Consider the following 23926-nt stretch of genomic DNA (forward strand, 5'->3'; position numbering starts at 1 on the left):
TGCCCTTTCTTCTGACAGATATAGCAAGTATCTTGACTTTTATCTCGAAAGGAAGGAGAGTAGTCCGTCGGCTGGTCTGAAGAGAATTTTCTAATGACCTCTCGCAAAGCTCTGACGAAACGTTCCATCTGGGTAGTCTCTTCCATCGTTGTGCTCGGCTTGAGAGTGAAATGAATAGTGAAAGGACAAGACACACACCCTTTTTATATACGCTGGTTTGCCAAGACTATAAATTAGTCTATGGTGTTTAAACTTGAGTCATTTGACGTTTTGCACTCAAGATGAAACGATCCCATTCATTCGAGAAGAAAGAAGAAGAAGAAGAAAGTAAGAGGCAGAAACGTGATCTATCGCCTCGTACCAGGGCTGAAATCTTGGCACAAATTCATGCCAGTGATTTTGAAGAGGACATGAGTGAACCAGAATCCGAACCCTCTAAACCAAGTTCACCACCCTTAGTCAACCCTGAAAAGTACTATTCCATTCGAGAGACGGAAAAGCGCTCCTCTAGAAAATTTAGAACCACGGCTTACACCTACACGGTGAAGTTTAAAGATTTCAAGGCCGACGTACCCTTGGAGAAAGCAGAAGGGTTCATCACCGAGATGTGGGATTCTTTGCTCACCGCACTCAAGCGACAATGTCAAGCCAAAGAAGACGATCGCTTGACACTATCCATAGATCACGACGGTTTGAAATCCCCTGTTTGGATCGAGTTTAGCAGACCCGCAGAACTGACCCCTTCCAAAGTCATGGACAAGATACAACAGGTGCAACAATCTAATGACCAGTTTGACATCACCGATGATAAAGCCACACTGAAAATGGCCCACGTCTCTCCTCCTCAAGGAACTGGATGCAAAAAGATGTTATTGGTGGACGACCTTCGCAACACCAAAAAGAGTCTCGTCCGAATTAACAACCCTCAAGACCAGATGTGTTTAGCCCGTGCCATCGTGGTGGGACGAACCTATGCCAACAAGAACGACACGGTAGAATGGAAAAGAACCTGGAAAACTATTCAACGATGCGATCGAGCCAAACAACGAAACGAAGCAGAACTCCTGTTACAACAAGCCGGACTGTCCAAAGACACACCCTGTGGCATTCCTGAGATGCAAAAATTGCAAGATGCCCTAGCTCCACGCTACACCTTGAAAGTGCACCCTCAAGAAATGCGTGGAACTCTGTTGTTTCGAGGCCAAGATTTTAAGGACGGAAAATACATTCATGTCTATCATCACGATGACCATTTCGATACCATTACCAGTATCACTGGATTCCTGGGATACGGTTATTATTGTGAGAAATGTGACTATGGTTATAACAATCGAGAGCAACACAAGCATTGTGGAATAAAATGCCCAGGATGTTTGGCCTCTCCACCCTGTCTGAGCGAAGGACCAGTGCCTTGTTCGACTTGTTTGCGCACGTTTGTCAGTCCTACCTGTTACCAACAACATCTGAAGACGCAAGGTTCACAGCAGAAATGTGCTTGTCAACTCTTGAGATTGTGCCCTACGTGTAGACAAGGCATACGTACCAATAGTACCAAGGCACACGTATGTTCAGGAAAAAAAAATGTCACATTTGTCACCGCATCGTGGACTTGGAACACCAATGCTACGTGCAAAAATACCAACCCCCACCAGAGAAAGAGGACGGTCACAAGAAGAAAGGCAATTTCATCTTTTTCGATTTCGAATGTATGCAAGAGACCGGCATTCACATTCCTAATTTCTGCGTGGCTCATCGAGCGTGCGAGAAGTGCATTCAAGAACCTATCTTCAGTCATTGCCCTCACTGCAGCAAGATTCCCGGAGGGCGTGAAAAAATCTTTCGGGGACCAAACACGTTAGCCGATTTTGCCCAATGGGTCTTAGACCCCATCGACAAGACGTGGAGCCAAGAGGACATCGAACGTTACGGAGATTGTCATCGTCATGCCACGGTGATGGCTCACAATTTCTCCGGATACGATGGACAGTTTCTTTTGAGGTACTATGCGGAACAAGGCACCGAGCGTCCTAAAGTCACTTTGAACGGAGCCAAAATCATTTTCATGCAAGTGGGACAAGTACAGTTTAAAGATTCGATGAGTTACTTGGCCATGCCTTTGAGTCGAATGCCTAAAACGTTTGGAATGACAGAAATGGCTAAAGGGTACTTTCCACACTTTTTCAATACGGAAGCCAATCAACATGCCGTTCTACCCCATTTGCCTGAGGCTCACTATTACGACCCCGACAACATGCGTACCGAACAACGAGAAGCTTTCTACGCTTGGTACCAGGCTCATGCCTCCGACCCTTTCGACTTTCAGGAAGAAATGCTAAAGTATTGTCGTTCCGACGTGGACATTTTACGACGTTGCTGTGGAAAATTTCGAGAACTGTTCATGGAACACGGAGGGGTCGATCCTTTGAAAGAAGCTTGCACCATTGCCAAAGCGTGTTCCTTAGTGTACCGCCAACGATTCATGCCTGAAAACACCGTGGCTGTCATCAGTCCTCAAACGACCCACTATGTCAAGCGTCAATACTCTGTCAAAGCCCTACGTTGGTTACATTACTTGTGCGACAAGGAAGACAAATGGATTCAGCATGCCCGCAACGGAGGAGGCGAAAAGACCATCGGAACGTATTCGGTAGATGGCTGGGACTTAGAAAACCCCAAGATCGTGTACGAGTTTAACGGTTGCTTATTTCACGGATGTCCCGTCTGTTACCCTGACCGTGACACTAAAAATCAGTTTTTGCAACGAACCATGGAAGACTTGTACCAGGACACTTGTCAGCGACGCCTAAAGTTAGAACAGCAAGGATACCAAGTGGTGGAAATGTGGGAACACGAGTACGATCACCGTTTGAAAACCGATCCCGAGTTTAAACGCCTCGTGGAAAGTTACCAGTTCATGGACCCGCTGAACCCGAGGGATAGTTTGTACGGAGGAAGGACCAATGCCACCTGTTTGCTGTACCAAGCCGACGAAGAGAAAGGAGAAGAAATCAAATACTTGGACGTGTGTTCGCTGTATCCCTACGTGTGCAAATATTGTCGCTTTCCTGTAGGGCACCCGCAATTGTTCACGGAACACATCGACCTGAAAAACATTCGACAATACGAAGGCTTGATCAAGTGTAAAGTTTTGCCTCCCACGAACCTATACCATCCCGTCTTACCTCACCATTGTCAAGGCAAACTGATGTTTCCCTTGTGCCGTACTTGTGCCGAAACGTGCAACCAGGACCAACCTTGCCATCACAGCCAGGAAGAACGTGCCTTGACGGGAACCTGGGTCAGCGTGGAATTGTTCAAAGCTCTGGACATGGGATACCAACTGTTAGAAGTGTACGAAATTTGCCACTTTCCCAAGACACAACAGTACCACAAGGGTGACCCTACTCAGAAAGGCATTTTCGCCGACTACGTGGATGCCTTTTTGAAACTGAAACAAGAAGCCAGCGGCTATCCTTCCTGGTGTCACACTCCCGAAGACCAAATACAATTCAAAGAGAAATACTACGCACAAGAAGGCATCTCTTTAGACCACATCGAAAAAAACGAAGGCAGGCGATCGTTTGCCAAAGTGATGTTAAATTGCTTGTGGAGTAAAATGGCACAACGACCGTGTTTACCCAAGACGGAATATTTGACAGAACCTTCCCGCTACTTCCAGATGATTCACGACAAAACCAAATACATGAAACACGTGGACGTCGTTCGAGAGGATTTGATCTTGATCAATTACGAAGAAGATCTGGACTTTGTACAAGACGACCCTTTTGGAAATGTCATCATTGCGGCTTACGTGACAGCTCATGCTCGCTTAAAATTGTACGAAGCTTTAGAACTGTTAGAAGAACGCGTCCTGTACTTTGACACGGACAGTTGCATTTACATCCATCACCCGATTCAACAGCACCCTGACATCGAAGGAGACCGTTTAGGAGCCTGGACAGACGAGCATCCCGACGACAAGATTCTAAGTTTCGTCAGTGGTGGTCCCAAAAATTACGGCTACGAATACCGGGACAAACAAGGAGAAGTGCACACGACGTGCAAAGTGAAAGGACTGACTCTGAATCATCGTACCAGTCGAGTGGTCAACTTTGGGGTATTGAAAGAAGCCTTGCAATCGGGAGAGGATGGAAACTTTAAAGTGACCACCTATCAACCGAACAAGATTGTACGTTTACCCACTCACCACATCGTCAGTCGACCCTTGGAAAAAGTCTATCAAATTGTATACCAGAAGCGAGTGCGACTTCCCAATCACTTCACCTTACCGTACGGTCACGTCGGTATTGGTCTGTATATGAAAAGGAACCCTAGGCAAGATCGATAGTTCATTGTTCATTGAAGTAACTTACCATGTCGTTGACGAAGAAGAAACCAGATTGGTTAGGAGTCAAATGTTGGACATCACCGAGACCAGGGTTTTGAGGCCTGGACACAAGAGGTGGCCTAGTATGCACGAGAGTTATTCAAGGAAAAAAGTTACTTTTCAACCTGTGTTAGTGACGGTGCCAGAAGAACCCGTCACCCAGGACAGGACTGTCGTGGACAGGCCTGAAAGACCCTTTCGGGAGGACAATTGTGTGACCTTACCCCTACTATAGAACTGGTTAGAACTTTACCCAAAACATGTTGTACAGACACTTGTGTTTATTCCACGTTCATGGTTATCATGTGCCTTTTATTCTTGTACTTAAGCCTTTGGCTTTTATGCATTTTTGTCTTTCGTATTTATGTTTGAAACATTCAATAAACGTGTTCTGAAAAAGTATATAAACTCTTGTCTTGTTTGTTTTTCGTGTCACAAGTGACATTTCTCACACCATGGCTACCTCTGCTGTCTCTGCTCCCTCTTCCTCTACTGTCAAAGTCATCGACAAACACTTAGATCGTGCCAGTTGGGAGGCTTTGTATCTTCGCCATCCCTTTAACATGCTCATTGCTGGACCTAGCGGTTCAGGCAAAACCGAATTCGTCAAACGTTTGATCGAACATAAACATCATTTGATCGATCGACCCCCTCAACGAATTGTGTGGTGTTACAAAGAGTGGCAATCGGCGTACAGCCTCTTGCGAGAAAGTCAAGGCGATTCCATCGTGTTTGTGGAAGGCATTCCTAAAGAAGACGACGGCATCGTCTCTGACTCCCGTCTAACCCATTTGGTCATTTTCGACGACATGTTAGGAGAAGACGAAGAAGAAATTAAACTGTGGTTCACGCGCAAAGGGCATCACCGTAATGCCAGTGTCGTTTACATCACCCAAAATTTGTTTCAACAAAGTAAAGCCCATCGCACCATCAGTCTCAATGCGCATTACGTGGTCTTGTTTAAAAGCCCTCGAGATAAATCGCAAGTGCAAGTCTTAGCCAAACAGTTAGGAACGCCTTGGCTGACTCAGGCGTACGACGATGCCACTCAAACGCCACACGCCTATTTACTCGTCGATTTGAAACCTACGACTCCCGAGGATTTGCGATTTCGTACCCACTTGTTTCACCACTGGTGCCAAGACGGAGGGCCTGTCCTGTACACGTCTCCGTCCTCGACTTCATTTCACTCCCCATAAAAAAATCTATAAAAACCTCAGACCCTTTTTCGTCTGTCTCACATAGTGCGAAAATGACGTCCCTTCAGTCGCATCTTCCCGTCAAATTGATTCGTGCCTTATATGGCATCAGTCGAGAAAAAAATCCACAAACACGAGCTCGTGTCTTAGAAGCTAGTCTCAAAGAAGTCTTACGATGGTTCACGGTGACGGCACGTCAATTACTCCAAGGAATCATTCAGATTCCTCATCAAACCAAACGCTTTTTCGATCGAAACAAAGTCGCTTTGGTCCAACTGGCCGATCCCCGCATCGACACTCAAACCAAAAAACAAATCATTTTGAAACCTGGAGGGAGCGGTACTCTAGTAGGGGTCATCATTCGCTCACTCTTAAGATGGGATCCTAATGCCCCCCAAAGTTATACCCAAGACAAAAGTCCAACGAAGCCCCAAGAAGAAAAAGACCAGGTCCCCAAGGATAACTTCTCCAGTGGCAGGACCCTCCTCTGACCAGACACCACCACCACCCCGGAAAAAGAAAAGAAGCCCCCAGAAAAAGAAAAGTCCACAGAAAACTAGTCGCAAGAGAGGCACTTCGGCCAGGACGCAACCTTACACTCGCAAACCACGACCTGCCACGGCAGTGACTGCGTCTCCGGCAGCTTCACGTTTGTCCACTTCTCCGTTAATGACACCCAGAACTGAAGAGTACTTGGAGACGTTGATCACACCAAGAACTTCTCCGTTGATGACCCCCAAAAGAACTTCCCCAGTGGCAGGACCTTCCAATTTAGTGGCAGTGGCTGCTGCTCACAAAGTACCTTCTCCCAAAATCAAAGTTCAAGAAAGATCGGGCATGTTACAAAGTTTACTGGATTTGTCCAAGCAAGAACTGGCTCGATTTAGTCCGTTACGTACCCCTGCACGACGTGTCATGCCTGTCCTCAAACTAATACGACGTAAAGACAATCAGTGGCGAAGGGTTCCAGTATAAAAAAGGCCTGTGACCAAGTCGGGTATCAGTGTTTTTTGGTGCTCCTGAAGACTCAAAGATGTCACCCTCCAGAAAACCCCAAGGAAAGAAAAGGAAAGGACTGCCACCACGTTTAGCCAAACATGGGGACATGTTATCTGTCCTGTCCAAAGCTTCTCCACCCCTACGAAAAAAACTCATTCAAACAGCCTCCAAAGAGGTCATCGATACCGTGTGCGAATGTTGTTTGAACGTTTTGAAAGGCACTATCCCTTTGTCCAAACACCAGAAACAATGTTTAGGCAAACATCGTCACGTTCTTCGCCAAATGGTTCAAAAGAAAATTCCCATTCGTCAAAAAAAGAAGATGTTAGTGCAACGTGGAGGTATTTTACCTCTCTTGTTAGGCCCCATACTGAAAGGAGTCTTGGGAACCATGTTGGGAGGACTGGTGGGAGCAAGATAAAAAGGCCTCGGAAGTCCCAAGATCTCAGAATTGACCCCTGACAACCCCATGGAAGGACGAAAACTAGCTTTAGTGCCTTACAAACGATGGATGGAATACCATCGGTGGCAAGAACAACACACCCCGCAATTACCTCCCAATCCCCATTTGAGCGAGATGTCCCAGTTACAACACGAATTGCAGTCCTTGATGGATCGCCAAGATTTGTCCGAAACAGAAAAATCGCAAAAGTACGGTCAACTCTTGCAACGACTGCAACTCTTTCACCAGAAAGCTTTAGACGAAACAGCTCTACCCACTCTGAAAGATTTTAAGACCTTGATGAAAAGTCCAGCACCATCACCAGTACCAGTACCAGTACCACCAGTACCCGTGACCAAGACAGAAAAAGGAGAAGAAGAGGAAGGGTTTCAAACTCCACCAGAAAAAGTACGCAAGTTAACAACACCACCTACCTCCAGAATTGGATGGATTAAAAAGATGATGGCCACCCCTTCTTCCTCACAAGAGAAAAAGAAAGTGAAGACAGAAGTGAAGACAGAAGTGAAACAAGAACCGATATCCCCCGCTCAGAGATCCTTCTCCTCTTCGACACCTATTGCTGGCCGCACACGCAAAGCATTGCAATCCAAGAAAATACCCCAAGAGAAAAAGAGTAGCATCCTCCAAGAGTGGGTGTCTTATTAACACACCAACCAACACAAAAAATGGAAAACGTCTTAGCCAGCATTTACTACGATCCCTCCCATCCTGCAGGTTACGCAGGAGTTCAAAAATTGTATCGTGCTGCCAAAACGCAACTGAAAAGTCTCCGTTTACCTCAAGTGCAACGATGGTTACAAGAACAAGCTACCTACACTTTACACAAACCCATTCGACGCAAGTTTGCCAGAAGTCGCACCCGAGTGGAAGGCATCGATCATCAATGGCAAGCCGATTTAGCCGATGTCTCTCATTTGGCCAGCTACAATCGTGGCTACAAATATTTGTTTTGTGTCATCGACGTCTTTTCCAAATTTGCCTGGGTCGTGCCCTTGACTTCCAAATCGAGCAGCGAGTTAGTGCGAGCCCTGCAACGGGTGTTGAAACAAAGTGGTCGTCACCCTCTTCGATGGCAAACGGACAAAGGCACCGAATTTCTGAACCAAGCTTTCCAAAAAGAATTAAAGAAACGTGACATTCATTTTTGTACCACCGAGAATCCCGAAACCAAAGCCAGCATCGTGGAACGTTTTCAACGCACTTTGAAAGAACGCATGTGGAAATATTTTACGCATCACCACACTCTGAAGTACATCGACATCTTACCGCACCTGGTGCAAGCGTACAACCAATCTTACCATCGAAGCATCGGACGTGCCCCTCAAGACGTGACTCCCGAGAACGAAGTGTTGGTGTTTGAGCACCTGTTTGGTACGTCCCCGACGAGGGCTGTCCCCAAGAAAAGTGGAGAGTTGGCCGTAGGAGATTGGGTGCGCATTGGCAAAACCAAACGCACTTTCGACAAAGGTTACTTACCTAACTGGACTACCGAACTGTTTCGCGTCACTGGACGAGTGCATGGCCGTCATCCTGCCGTCTATAAATTGGAAGACATGAACGGAGAAGTGCTCAAAGGAACGTTTTATTTGCCCGAGTTACAACGTGTCACCAAAAAAGAAGACGACGTGTACGACATCGAAAGCATTCTCGAACGCAGAACCCGTAAAGTGGGCAAACGACGTGTCAAAGAAGTCAAAGTACGTTGGAAAGGATATCCACCCAGTTTTGATTCTTGGATCGACGCTTCGCAAGTCATCGACTATAAAAAGAAGTGACCATCATGCCCTTTCACACACCAGACGCAGCTACGTCGACCACTCCTCCTTCACCTAGTTCTTCTGTGCAAGATTTACAAAAACAACCCTTGTGGGTGTGGTGTGGAGAACGTGTGCCTAAAACGCAAATCGTCTTTTTCTGCCAAATCTTCGTGGTGTATTGTGTCATCGGGGCAGCCATCGCCAATTTGAATTTGCAACAAGGAGACAAACAATTGTGGACCATTTTATTGAGCAGTTGCATCGGTTACCTGCTTCCTAATCCCTCCCTGAAATTCACCTCGAACGGGAACCCCGGGAACCTTGTGTCCAGTGCCAGTGCCAGTCACCACTTCAATCACAACCAGAACCCCATTTTAGACGGAGACACGCCTCTGACGTCCAGTAACCCCTCGGACAGCCACAGAACTCTGGAATTATGAGTCACCAAAACCAATTTTACTTAACCTTACCCAGTGACAGTTCCATGGAGGTGTTTCCCAAGAACACGTTGTGCTGTTACACGGCCAAATTACCTCAAGCCATCCAGTTAGATCACGAAGCCCATTGGGAAGTGGCTTTAGTAGAAATGATTCACCCGACCCAAGTCCTCAATGTCCTTCCCAATCAAAATTTTTTTGATGTGGAAGTTCATGACGAGCAAATGCAACAGTGGATGGATAGCAATGTCAAGTATGACAAGAAAACCCGTACACAAAAGTACACCATCTATCACTTGTTCATTCCCCCAGGTTATTATTTTAGTGGTCAACATTTGGTCAGCACCATAACCTCCAGGTTTAATGTCGTGTTTCTGAAAGCTTTGGAGCATGTCAACAAAAATGTCACCATGGAGTACCACAAAGCAGCTCGTCGCTTCTTGATGAAATTTGAACGGAGTAAAATCCTGTCCATTTTATTTTGTCCTGAATTGTTTGACATGTTGGGCGGAGACATGGACATGAGAAAGACCATGATCAAGAAAAACGAATTACCCATCGTTTACGACAACGAGTCTTTTAGCAAGTTATTTCGTGCCCCGGTAGAACTGAACCAAGGACTGAATTTGATGTTCGTGTACTCCGATGTGGTGGAGTACAACGTGGTGGGACACACCTCCGTACCGTTACTGCGTGTCATTCCTTTCAAAGTGGATTCTGCCACGAACACTGACGAGGAAGGTGGAAACACTTACCACGTCCACCGCGAATTTGTCCATCCTCACTATTTGCCTGTCAGTAAGTCGTATTTGGACACGGTCAACATTGCTATAAAAGGAGATCTGGGACAAAATATTCCATTCACCAAAGGAAAAGTCACGGTGAAACTCCATTTTCGAAAACGGTTCTCTCACGACTCTTAAGTCATGTATCCAGTGTACCGAGGGGTTGCTCGACAGCGAGGACACGGCTTAGGAGATATGTTAAAATCGGCCTTTCGTTCGGTGGCCCCGGTGTTGAAACCGATGGTGACACGCGGATTGCACGCCTTGAAAGATGCGGCACTGACACAAGGCAAAGAATTTCTCCAAAATGTCATCATCGACAAACAAAACCCTAAAGAAGCCTTCATGAGGGCAGGCAAAAATGTCTTGCTGCAAACGGGCAAAGACATTTTAGGCCAACGAGAAATACCTATAAATGCCCTGCACGCTACCGAGTCAGGCATTCAGCAAGGACAAGGCAGAAAGAGACGACGAAGAAAACACCCTTTCACCAGACTTCAAGCGAGAAAGGCCAAGAAAAGAAGAACCATTCGAGACTTAGACGTTTTCGATTATTGAGAAAAGAGACAAAAAAATGATGCACCGAGAATCTTGCGCTTGTTCCAAGACGGAACTGGATCTGTTTGCCATGCCCCCCACGATGATGACGATGCAAGAATCCCAGTGGGTGGAATTTCACCCCGTCTCCTCACTGACCGATTCCGCTCCCATCGAGTTTGAAATCAAAGGACAGCCCGAAGATTACATCGATCTGAATAGCAGTTACTTGTACCTGAAAGTCAAAATTCTAGATAAGACTGGAGGTGCTATAGACGATGAAGCAGTAGCTCCCGTCAACAATTTCATGCATTCCTTGTTCAGTGGAGTGGACTTGTATTTGAATAACAAACTGGTCAGTAGCAGCATGGATACTTACCCTTATCGTGCCTACCTGGAAAATCTCTTGACGTACGGAATAGATGCCAAGAACACTCATCTCAATGCCTGTGTGGTATGGGAAGCTGACGAACCTACCAAGTTTGAAATATTGGAAACTGATGAAAAGAAAGACAACAATGATGGATTTGTAGAACGAAGAAAGAGAATCACGGGAGCCGACACAAGTTTAGAACTGATGGATCGTTTGCATTTGGACATGTGGTTGGAAGAAAAGTATTTGCTGAACGGGGTGGATGTCCGCCTGAGACTGAATCGTAGCAGTGCCGCTTTCCATTTGATGGCTGATAGTGAGGGTTACAAAACCAAAATCCTAGAAGCCAGACTCTACGTACGCCGTGTGGAAGTGTTACCTAAAGTGGGAAACGACATCAGTCAGACGTTGAGCAGAACGACCGCCAAGTATCCCATACGACGCGTGGAAGTGAAAACCTTCACCATTCCCAAGGGACAGCGATCCATGATCGAAGATCATCTGTTCCAAGGACAGTTACCCAAACGTTTGATCGTTGGTATCGTCGAGAATACAGCCTTCAACGGAGCTGCCGAAAAAAACCCTTTCTACTTTCAACACTTTGGTGTGTCCAAAATCGAAGTCAGTCGCGATGGCAAGACCTTGTGTACCCGACCTTTCGAACCTGACTTTAAAAAGAAGAATTACTTGAGATCGTACTTGTCCTTGTACGAAGCCACCGGACAGTTAGGAACCAATACCAGTCACGGTATTACGTACGAGGATTATGCAGGAGGCTACGCTTTGTGGGCTTTCGATTTCACTCCAGACCAAGGCAGCGACGAGGGACATTTCCACCCTATAAAATCCGGCCAGATTCGTGTGGAAATTCAGTTTAAAGACCGAGACCCTGATGAAACGGTGAACGTCATCCTGTATGCAGAATTCGATAATACCATAGAAATCAACAGTTTGAGAGAAGTCATCCTAGATTACTAGAAACCATGGAAGACTGTTATCCCTCTTTACCTAGTGGAGAAACTTTTAGTGTTGCATTGTTGTTAAAAAATGTTAGAGTTGTTGTTGTTTAGTGTTAAGTGATTTTTGAATAAAAAATGTTGTGTTTTGAAAAAATTGTTTGATGTTATATTGTTGGATTATTGTTAAAAATGTTAGAGTTGTTGTTTAGTGTTAAGTGATTTTTGAATAAAAAATGTTGTGTTTTGAAAAAAATGCCTTTGTCTTTTGTTTAGCTATAAGAATGTTGGATTGATGCTCTTTCATTTCTTACTATCCCTCTCATGACACTCACTGAACGTTGCGACTCAAAAACCGTGTGGGGGATGTTTTCCTTCACGTCCGCGCTTTGACTTTAAGAACCGGGGCAGTTTCCAGTCTAACCATCCATTGTCGACTCATCCTCCTAAGAAGATGTGCTCCAAACTAGCTAAACTCAACGAAGCCTACGTGAATTTGCATAGGGTCAGACACAGTCTGATACCGAAGCCAGAAGAAATAGAGAATGTGAGAATGTTAAAAATCACTGAAGACCTGATAGAAGAGCTCTTCAGAGAAGAAATGAACAGGGAAAAAGAAGAATGGACAGAGAAGTACAGACTTCAGAGACAGCAGCAACAACAACAACAAGAGCAGCAGCAGCAACCTGAAGCTGACAGAGGCTTTGTCGATTGTCGTATCGACACCAAAGAGTTCTTCTTCTCTTTCCGAAGAAGCAGACCTATCGCCAGAAAGTCTATCCTCAGAGGACATCGCATTCTTAGAAACTAAAAAGAATGCCATAGCAAACAAAAAAAACAGCCCTTTTCAGGGCTACCCAATACTCTAGAAAAGAAATAACAATCGATTTGCCAATGTGTGTAGGTAGAGTAGTGTGAAAATAAACACTAACTCTTTTTTAAAAAAATGTGAGGGTATGTGTTTGTGTGTTTGTGTTTGTAAGTGGTTAAGTAAGTTGGTATGGATAGTAGATTAAAATGATGTCTTTTTTTTTTTGGTGTTTGAGGTGTAAATTTGGGGTTAGATTGGATTGCTTTGCGTATGTGGATAGTCTATTGAAGTGATTTATAAAAAATTTTAAAATAGTGATGGGTAGCATAAAAAGTGAGTGAGTGTTTCTTTTAGGTCCGCGCGTTGTTTTATGGTCATGATGTAGGTAAGATCAATTTTATGTTTTTAGGGGATGTTTTCGTTCACGTCCGCGCTTTCACTATAAATTGAAACTCGTTCGGCAGTCCAGCTACCCTTGTTGATTGATCAACACCAAAAATGAACACGAGACTGGAGAAACTGTTGGAACTTCATGTGCATCTGGAATATGCCAGGCGCATATTAAATGAACTGGCCGCGGAAGCCATTGTGGAGGAGGGAAGGATAAGAGAGGAGGAGGAAAGAAGAAACAAAGAAGAGGAGAAGAGAAGATATAAAGAAGAGGAAAGAAGATACAAAGAGGAGGAGAGAAGATGCAAAGAAGAGGAGGAGGAGGAAAAGGAGAGAAGAAGAAGAAATTTCAGAATCCCAGAGAGCGAAAATTGGGATTCTGAAGCGACATATCCTGCCTCTGCTCTCTCCCCTCAAAAGGTAAAAAGTAATTGGGGGATAAGATGTGTATGCGGCGCCAGGCCTGGAAGGTGCCACCATTAACCAGGTGTCCATGAAGTTCCAAACAAAAAAAAACAGCCCTTTTCAGGGCTACCCAATACTCTAGAAAAGAAATAACGATCGATTTGCCAATGTGTGTAGGTAGAGTAGTGTGATTATAAACACTAACTCTTTTTTAAGATAGTGTGAGGGTATGTGTTTGTGTGTTGGTGCTTGTAAGAGCTCAGGTATGTTTGTGGGAATAGTAGATTATGGGTTTCTTTATTGTTTCTTAGCGTAGGTGAAGAGTATAGTTAGGGTTCTGTAAGCGCTCACGTACGATTGTGTGGATAGTAGATTATGGATTAGTTTATTGTTCTTAGCGTATGTGTTTGTGTGTTTGTGTTTGTGTGTTTGTGTTTGTGTTTGTACCCGCTCACGTACGATTGTGTGAATAGTAGATTATGGATTTGTTTATTGTTCTTAGCGTATGTGAAGAGTATAGTTTGGGTTTTGTAAGCGCTCACGTAAGATTGTGTGGATAGTAGATTATGGATTTTGTTTATTGTTTCTTAGCGTATGTGGAGAGTATAGTTTGGGTTTTTATTATATGAAATGAAAAAGTATAGTTTGGGTTTTATTATATGAAATGAAAAAGTAGGGGGATGTTTTCCTTCACGTTCGCGCGTTGTTTGGTCATGATCTAGGTAAGATCAATTTTACGTTTTAGGGGGATGTTTTCCTTCACGTACGCGCTTTAAGTATAAGAACCCATAGTATTCGTCGTTCAAACCATTCTGCAAAGAATAAAAAAAGAAGATGGCTTCTAACCAAATGGACAAAATACAAACATTACAAGACGTTTTAGACAACTTAGGAATGATGGAGCAGATGTTGATAAGACTGGTTGAAGACCATTATTCCTATAGTCCCCATCGTGTAAAGATGGAAATTAATAACTTAAAAAAGGTAAAGGACAAGATTAGTGGTGTCATGAAAGAGATAAAGGAGGAGAAGGAGGATGAAGAGGAAAGAATAAGAATAAGCAAATGGAACGAAAAGATTGAAAAAGAAGAAGAAAATGAGAAGAGGAAGAAAGAAGAGGAAGAAGAGAAGAAGAAGAAAGAAGAGCAGGAGAAAAAGAAAGAGAAGAAGAGAAAGAGTGTTGGAGATAAAATAAGAACTTGGTGGAGAAAAAGAAGAAATTAGAAGCAGAAGAAGAAAACCCAAAGGCCCTTTTCAGGGCCAGCCATATTTCTCGAAAAGAGATAGCCTTTCCATTGCCTACCCCTTTTTTAAATTTAAATTTAAATTTAAAAAAAAAAAATCCCAAAAGCCCGAACTCTATTCCCCATGTTAATTTCCCCTTGTCGCTAGACAGACCCACACTATAGTTCCATGTTAAATTCCCCTTGTCGCTAGAGTGACCCACGATTTATTCCCATGTTAATTTCCCTTGTCGCTAATCTGACCCACGATTTTTCGCCATGTTAAATTTCCATTGTCGCTAATCTGACCCAGGGGTCTCTGTAATGCTAATTCCCATTGTCGCTAATCTATCCCCATTTACTACTACTAAGTTAAATGACGAACCAACAAGATGGAATTCATTTTCAGCTGATGTAAGTCATTATTATGCTTTAAGAGAGAGAGAGAGAGAGAGAGAGAGAGAGAGAGAGAGAGTTAGTTTCGGTGTACACTGTTTAAATCATTTATAATTAAAAAAACGCGGATTATAAATATTTTTTCTGGTTATTTTCTCATGTTAAAAATAGTTAATAAGTGGAAATTCGCCACTATTCTACAGGGCATAGAAGCAATTGCCTACTGTTTAAACCATGTTTATGTAAGTGTATTCGGGTGCTATTTATATGTGTGCATGTATTTAAACACACACACACACACACACACACACACACACACACATGATAAATCTTGTGCAGCACATAAACATGACAAAACACTGTACAGAAAGTAAGAGAAACTGCCTAGCGTTTGCGAGACCTCTGAGTACTTTTATTAAGGCGCACGGCACAAGAACAATTACAAGCACAAAAACATAGACAAAATATGTATTATATACTGCTTATCATAGTGAATCTGTTACTAATTTATCCAAAATATATTATACATTATTATACTATCCTGTTACAAATTTATGCAAAATATATTATATATTATTATATTACCTTGTCCTTTACAAATATGGACCAAATTCCTACATTACTATTACCACCTCTGGAAAAAATTGATTAAGTAAATTGTATTCTCTTTAAAAGTATTATGGCTCGAAAGCTGAAGACAAGGTAACGTTTGAATTGGATCATAAACATCATTTAATAGCTTTATTAAAATAAACAAAATATATTTTGTGTAACAATGCCATAAATATATTTTAATTCTGAAATATTTATGGATGTTTTTAGCATGGGCACGAACTTGGTTCTATTAGTATGGGCATGAATTTAGATATATTAGTATGGGTACGAAATTGGTTCTATTAGTATGGACATGAATATGATTCTATTAGTAGGAGCATGACTATGATTTTATTAGTATGTGAATGAATATGATTTTATTAGTATGGGCATGAATATGATTCTTTTAGTAGGGACATGAATATGAGTATTTTAGTATGGGCATGAATTTAGATATATTAGCATGGGCACGAACTTGGTTCTATTAGTACGGGTATGAATATGATTCTATTAGTAGGGGCATGAATATGATTTTATTAGTATGTGAATGAATATGATTCTATTAGTATGAGCATCAATTTAATTATATTAGTATGGGCACGTACTTGGTTCTATTAGTACGGAAATGAATATGATTTTATTAGTATGGGCATGAATATGATTTTATTACTATGAGCATGAATTCGGTTCTATTAGTATGAGCATGAATTTGTTCTATAAGTATGGGCATGAATTTGGTTCGATGAGTATTGGCATGAATTTAGTTCTATTAGTATTAGTATTTGTATGAATATGATTATATTAATATGGGAATGATTTCGGTCCTGTTAGTATGGGCATGAATTTGGTTCGATTAGTATCGGCATGCATGTGGTTCGATTAGTACCGGCATGAATGTGGTTCGATTAGTATGTGCATGGATTTGATTTTATAGTAGCATGGGTAGGGATTTGGTTATATTAGTATGGGCATGAATTTGGTTCGATTAGTATGGGCATGAAATGGTTTCTGTTAGTACGAGCATGAATTTGGTTTTATAGTAGTATGGGCATGAATTTTGTTAGAATAATATGGGCATGAATTTGGTTCGATTATAATGGGCATTAACTTGGTTTTATTACCATGGATATGAATTTTGTTCTGTTCGTATGGCATGAATTTTGTTCTGTTCGTATGGCATAAATTTGGTTCTATTAGTATGAGCTGGAATTTGGTTCTATTAGTATGAGCTGGAATTTGGTTCTATTAGTATGAGCTGGAATTTTGTTCTATTAGTATGGGTATGAATATGATTATATTAGTATGGGTATGAATATGATTATATTAGTATGGGTATGAATATGATTATATTAGTATGGGTATGAATATGATTATATTAGTATGAGCATGAATTTATCTCTATTAGTATGGGCATGCAGTTGGTTCTATAAGTATGAACTGGAACTTGGTTCTATTAGTATGGGTTTGAATTTTGTTCTATTAGTATGGGTATGAATATGATTATATTAGTATGAGCATGAATTTGGATCTATTAGTATGGGCATGCAGTTGGTTCTATTAGTATGGGTATGAATATGATTATATTAGTATGAGCATGCATTTGGTTCAATTAGTATAAGCCTAAATTTCGTTGAATGAGAATGGACATGAGCTTGGTTTTATTAGTATTTGCATGAATATGATTCTATTAGTATGGGAATGAATTCGGTCCTGTTAAAATGGTCATGAATTTGGTTCGATTAGTATCGGCATGAATTTGGTTCGATTAGTATGTGCATGGATTTGGTTTTATAGTAGTATGGGTAGGAATTTGGTTATATTAGCATGGACATGAATTTGGTTCGATTAGTATGGGTATGAAGTTGAGTTTATAGTAGGATGGGCATGAATGTGCTTCAATTAATATGGGCATGAATTTGGTTCCATTAGTATGAACCTAAATTTGGTTGGATGAGTATGGACATGAGCTTGGTTTTATTAGTATTTGCATGAATATGATTCTATTAGTAGGGACATGAATTTGGTTCGATTAGTATAGGCATGCATTTTGTTCGATTAGTATGGCATAAATTTGTTTATATTACTATGAGCATGAATTTGGTTATATTAGTATGGGCGTGAACTTGGTTATATTAGTATGAGCGTGAATTTGGTTATATTATTATGCGAATGAATTCGGTTCTATTAGTATGAGCATGAAATATGTTCTATTAGTATGGGAATGAATTCGGTTATATTACTATGAGCATGAATTTGGTTATATTATTATGGGAATGAATTCGATTCTATTAGTATGGGCGTGAATTTGGTTCTATTTGTATGGGCATGAATTTGGTTATATTACTATATGAATAAATTCGGTTCTATTAGTATGAGCATGAATTTGGTCCTATTAGTATGGGCGTTAATTTGGTTATATTACTATGAGCATGAATTTGGTTATATTATTATGAGAATGAATTCAGTTCTATTAGTATGGGAATGAATTCGGTTCTATTAGTATGGGTATGAATTTGGTTCTCTTACTAGTGGCAGGAATTTGTTTCGATTGGTATGGACATGATTTTGGTTCTTTTAATAAGGACATGAATTGGGTTCGATTAGTATAGGCATAAATTTGATTATATTAATATGGGAATAAATTCGGTTCTGTTAGTATTGGCATGAATTTGGTTCTATTAGTAACGGCATGAATTTGGTCTGATTAGTATTGGCATGAATTTGGTCCTGTTAGTATGTGCGCGAATTTGGTTATATTAATATGGGCGTGAATTTGATTCAATTAGTATGGGCATGAATTTGGTTTTATTAATGGAAATCATCCCTCTAATATGACGTAATATAAGGAGTACGCAAGCAAAATAACATCATTTTCCCATCAAATTCAGAATCTGCAATATTTGGCGCAGTGTCTGGGGACCACATAACTTAGGAATCGAGTCTGTGGTCAGTAAATTATTTTGCGACATCAATTTAATTGTATGCACCAATTGGATATTCGAAATTTAAATTAGATCTTAAAAAATCTTAACCAAATTTCTTTTTAAAAATCCCATAAGAAAATTATTTAGGCAGCTTATGATTTTGAAACCACGTATGTGCGCGAATCAGTTTTTTCATCCATCGGTCTATTCATCAGTCTTTCTATCTGTCCGTGACCAAAAATCGTGTCACCACTTATCCTAAATCATGAAAATGACTTAAGGTGTCTAATTGATTTTTTGGTACAAATGCGCAGTCCACATTTGCTTTATCATCTTTTGTTTTAGCTACTATTTTTTTGTTAACTTACTGACAAATTTGGAAAAAAAGACATTCTGAGTATAATTTTATGACGAAGCTTTTCATCGTTTCTGGTTCTCTCAGATCTCCATGAGAATGTACATCGTTGGGCAATACAGTTTTAACTTTTAATGATGGGCATTTTTATTACTGTGTCTACTACACACTTCATAGGTTAGGTAAGTGGGCAATGGAAATTTGCAGTGTAATATATATTTTATCTTGAGAATGAGAAGAATACTTCTTTATGAAGAAAATCATCTGATAGACTAATTGTGTCAGATGGAATTTTCATCCTCCAGAATTTGTACTGTGGTAAATTTTTTACAATGAACGTCCCCATCACCAACTCTCTCTCTCTCTCTCATATATAGTGTTACGAGTCTATGCTCTTAAAATAAAAGTAACATAAAAGAGTGGGGCCCCGAGTGGCCGAGTGGTCTAAAGCGCTCTCCGTTACGGATCACTGCCATCTCACCTCTGTCTGCGTGGGTTCGAGTCTAGGATTCGGCAAACGTGGGTATGTGACAAAGCTCGCTAGTAGCTTCTCGTGGGTCGGTGGTTCTTCCCGGGGTTTTCCCGGGTTCTTCCTCCACCAATAATACTGGCCGCCATGTATAGCCTCTCGTGCGCTGAAATATGGCGTTAAACCCCACAACAACAACAACATAAAAGAGTAAAAGACAACAAGCTTTGTAAAATTTAACAAATATATTTATTTCCATAGAATATAAAGTGAAAATGAGAAAAACAATTTACGGTATGGCGAATTAAATCCCTAAATAATCAAAGAAGTCCAGAAAATATACCAAAACTGAAGTCAAAGACATGTCGGTGGTAGCTATTGAAGTGTTAATGTTTCAACAATCTCGTAATTCCAGGTTTGAATTCAGTATAAATTGTATAAATTCCACTGAATGTCTTTATCCAAGAATTTGAAAAGAGTTAATTCCAGAGAAAATAATCACTTGAATTCAATAATTTCAACCAAAAAAGAAGAGTTTCCAGCCCAAAACTCCTGGTAACAACATATAACACAACTTAAAAGTGCTCGATATTAAACCACGTATGACCAAGTCTTCACAGTCACAAGATTATATAGTTCTCTACTTGACCTCAGGTCACAATTAATATTTTCTAATGGAAAATAACTTTCTAGAATGATGCTAATGTTTACAAAATCAAAAACCATATCCTGTAAAACTCACTTAGGAAAGTCCAAAACCCGATCCAAATCAACATATTTACTTCTTCTATTAATAAAGATCCTGATATTAAGCCCATAAATATAGATAATAATTTAGTTACATATTAGTTGTTGACATAAAATGAAAAAAAATAAAATAGTAAATCAGGTTAAGCAGAAATGAACTCAATTTTGGACAAGGTCAAGTCCAGCACTCAATGTTACATTACAATATAATGTAATGAAATAATTTTTTTTGTAAAACTAACAAACAAACAACTAATATACATAGCAATAGGCCTAAAGTAGAATTTTTGAACATATATGCAATGTTTCTATGAGTATGAAGTTAATACATGAAAACGGGAGGGCTGCGCTATGAACAAAAATTTCACTCCTATCTGACATAATCATAATTTTCTCATTATTCTGGTCAGTGCACTTGTAGTGGTTTCCTTGGAATTGTCGATATGCAGAATCTTCGATATTTCTTCACTTCATATTGCAACAAAGCTAGAGTACGTACATTTTGTATTTTTGTCTCCGTTTACACTATGAGAACATTTAGTGATTACTGATCAGACTAGGGGGGAATTGGTAATGGGAAAATATTTTAAACCAAATAATTAGCTAATTAGATATAGGCGTCGTTCATAATGAACTGCATACATACTTTAACGAAGTATGAATTGGGTTTGTGATATTTCCCCTGATTAATATAGGGAATTCTTGAGACGTTTTCAGGCATAAACGCATAAATGGCTTGAAATACCGATCTATGAATTAGAATTGTGTACTGACAACTCATATCGATGGGAATCAAGAAAAACATCTAATTGTGAAATAATGACTGTGTGGTTCTTAGTTCGATTACAATAAAAATAGTTGTGGTTCAGCGAGTTTTGTAACGACTGTTATCTTGCGGTCCAGAGATGGAACTGCGTCAAGTCAACTCATAGTGTGTTCGACCATATTATTTTCTCTGCTAGGTCCTAACGTGAACTTACACTGACTGCTTTTAGACCCCGGCATGTTGAAATACATTAACCCCAGATTCATAAGTTTTGGGTACATTTATAGAACAAATATTAAAAATAGAGAAATTTTCAAACAAAAATAATCGTCATCTCTTTTCTTCATGTTTGTTATTGTTATTATTATTATTGGTTGTTTAGCTGTTATAATTACTATTGAAATACAAATCCTCCAAGTAGGAATTAAATGTATACTTTAATATTTAATCTCAGTTTTCACTAGTTATCATCACACAGAAATCAAGATTCATGCTATTACTACATTATCCAACAGGCTCGATGTTTGCGATGTTTGCGATGTTTTTAAGTAACAATATTAGTTTGATCGGAACCACGAATCTATTTTTGTTATCGTAAAAAAACATGGAAAGGATCCTAAATATGTTCTTCATATAGCTCTTTTGTGACTTTGTAAATATATAAGAATAGGAGTTATCTGATAACATTTTTATTATGTAAAGAAAGCGTTCAAATTTGTGTATGTATATGTGCATTAATAACTTTGCTGTTTTGGCCTGCTTTAATGACTTACAAACCAACAATAACTAGTAATTTACAATAAAGATGAAATGATCATGGCTGGGTATTAATAGAACTGTAAATTTTTCGTTATTACTTACAAAGTAAATAATGTCAGAAGGACATTTTTTCTCCATTCTGTCGTCACATCAGTGGATTCCATCTGCAATACATTTAAGAAGTACACAGTTTGCTTTCATGAGCCTCTTGACATGGCGCTAGAATACTGAGAAACAAAACATAAGAGTTGCTGACGTCATCATGATTTTCACTAACAAATTCCATACTTAACATTGTGGTCATCATGATTTTCATTAAGAAATTCCATACTTAACAATGAGGTCATCATGATTTTCATTAAGAAATTCCATACTTAACAATGAGGTCACACTGATTTTCACTGGAAAATTCCATACCTAACAATGAGGTCACAATGATTTTCACTGGGAAATTCCATACTTAACAATGAGGTCACAATGATTTTCACTGGGAAATTCCATACCTAACATAGAGGTCACACTGATTTTCACTGGGAAATTCCATACCTAACATAGAGGTCATCGTGATTTTCGTTAAGAAATTTCGTACTTAACATGTTTAGCATTCGTTTCCGTAATATGAATAGCTGATAAGGAGTGCATGTCAAAACCTTGACCTTTCATCTGATAAAGTTTGAATTCATAAAGAAAGAGTTGTAACTGGTTTCAAGGAAATACAATAAAATATCGCTTGTTTATATTTCATTATACATCACATGCGATAATAACAAAATGAATAAAACTGATTTTCATTGCTTCGTAGAATAACATATGACCTGGCCAGATGTAAAATTTAATTCGTCTTATTTTAGCAACTGAGAGCTTGATTCATTACGAGTGATCTCAGGTCACGCAAGTAACAAATTAATTAAATATTCATGTTTATCAATTCTTTTTTTTACATAAGCGTGATGAGTGGTACCATCATTGCCAAGGAAAAGGTTAGAGAGGACTAATTTCATAACGTAAGAATCATGGCATTCGTTTACACACAATGTGTATTCATTGACTTATTTGAAATCATGGAACTTAAAGATGCTGCCTACATAATGAAAATATAATTAATCTGTCATTTTGTTTCCGAACGTAAGCTGTCTTTTGTTCTCCATATTTTCAAAATAGCTGAATCCATATAAGCTCTCTGTTTGTCTCTGATTGCAATTAAACTGTCTTTGTTTTCCAAACTTTCATATCTGAATGTAAGTAAGTTCTCCGTTTGTCTTCGAATGTAATCAAGCTGTATTTTATCTTTCTAACCATTGCTAATTTCTGAATTCCTACATGTTTTGTCGCCTTCTTCTACACGTTGTTTCCATTCAATGCCACAGAAAAGGACTATAATGTAGTCGCAAGGTTAGAATATATTAAACCTGAAATGTGTTAATAGAACGCGGATGCTCCACCTCAATCTCTGAAAAATTTACCTAATTGCAAAAACAAACCAAGGTGTGGTGGACGGACGGAGAGACGGATGAACTTTGTACGTACGTAAATACGCGACTGACAAACGTAACTCAATATACCGTACCTCCGTCGTCGTGGGGCATGAAAACGTCTAAAAATATTGGGAAGAAAATAGTTAAAAAATATATTTTTCTCAACATTTGCCGATGAAGACAACCAACCTATTAAATCTGACGAGAATTTAACTTTATGCTCACAGCCTGATTATATTCAAACTTAAAAATATCCTAGTTTTATTGAATTAAATAAGTACTCGTAAGACGCCCCATGCAACTGGAGTCGGGGTTTTCAAAAGGAACAATGTCTAATGTGTCGGTCTATTTATAACTTGACACGGCATACCATCCTCATGCAAACGATCATGTCGGACTCTAATGAACTGACACACCACATCGAGGTCCGATGCGTCAGTCCACCCCGTGCAACCCACTGGTTACATCACTCCATATGAAGTTGTACGTCTAAGTGTAATGAATAACGAGTACGTGAGTCATTTGTTAATAGTTATGTCTCGATATGATGTATTGATCCTTCACACACTCTAAATTTTGAATGTTGCATCATTTTCTTAAAGATATTCTATTTGAATGTAAAAGGTGCCTTGGAAAACACAGGTAGGTTTCCAAATCTTCTCGCCGCGCTTGTCAGTATAATCTGAGAGGGTAGATGCTGACCTCTTTCCATGAGAGAT

This window comes from Sinohyriopsis cumingii, chromosome 5 (genome assembly GCF_028554795.1).
Source record: "Sinohyriopsis cumingii isolate HCF-2022 chromosome 5, ASM2855479v2, whole genome shotgun sequence".
Classification (NCBI taxonomy): Eukaryota; Metazoa; Mollusca; class Bivalvia; order Unionida; family Unionidae; genus Sinohyriopsis; species Sinohyriopsis cumingii.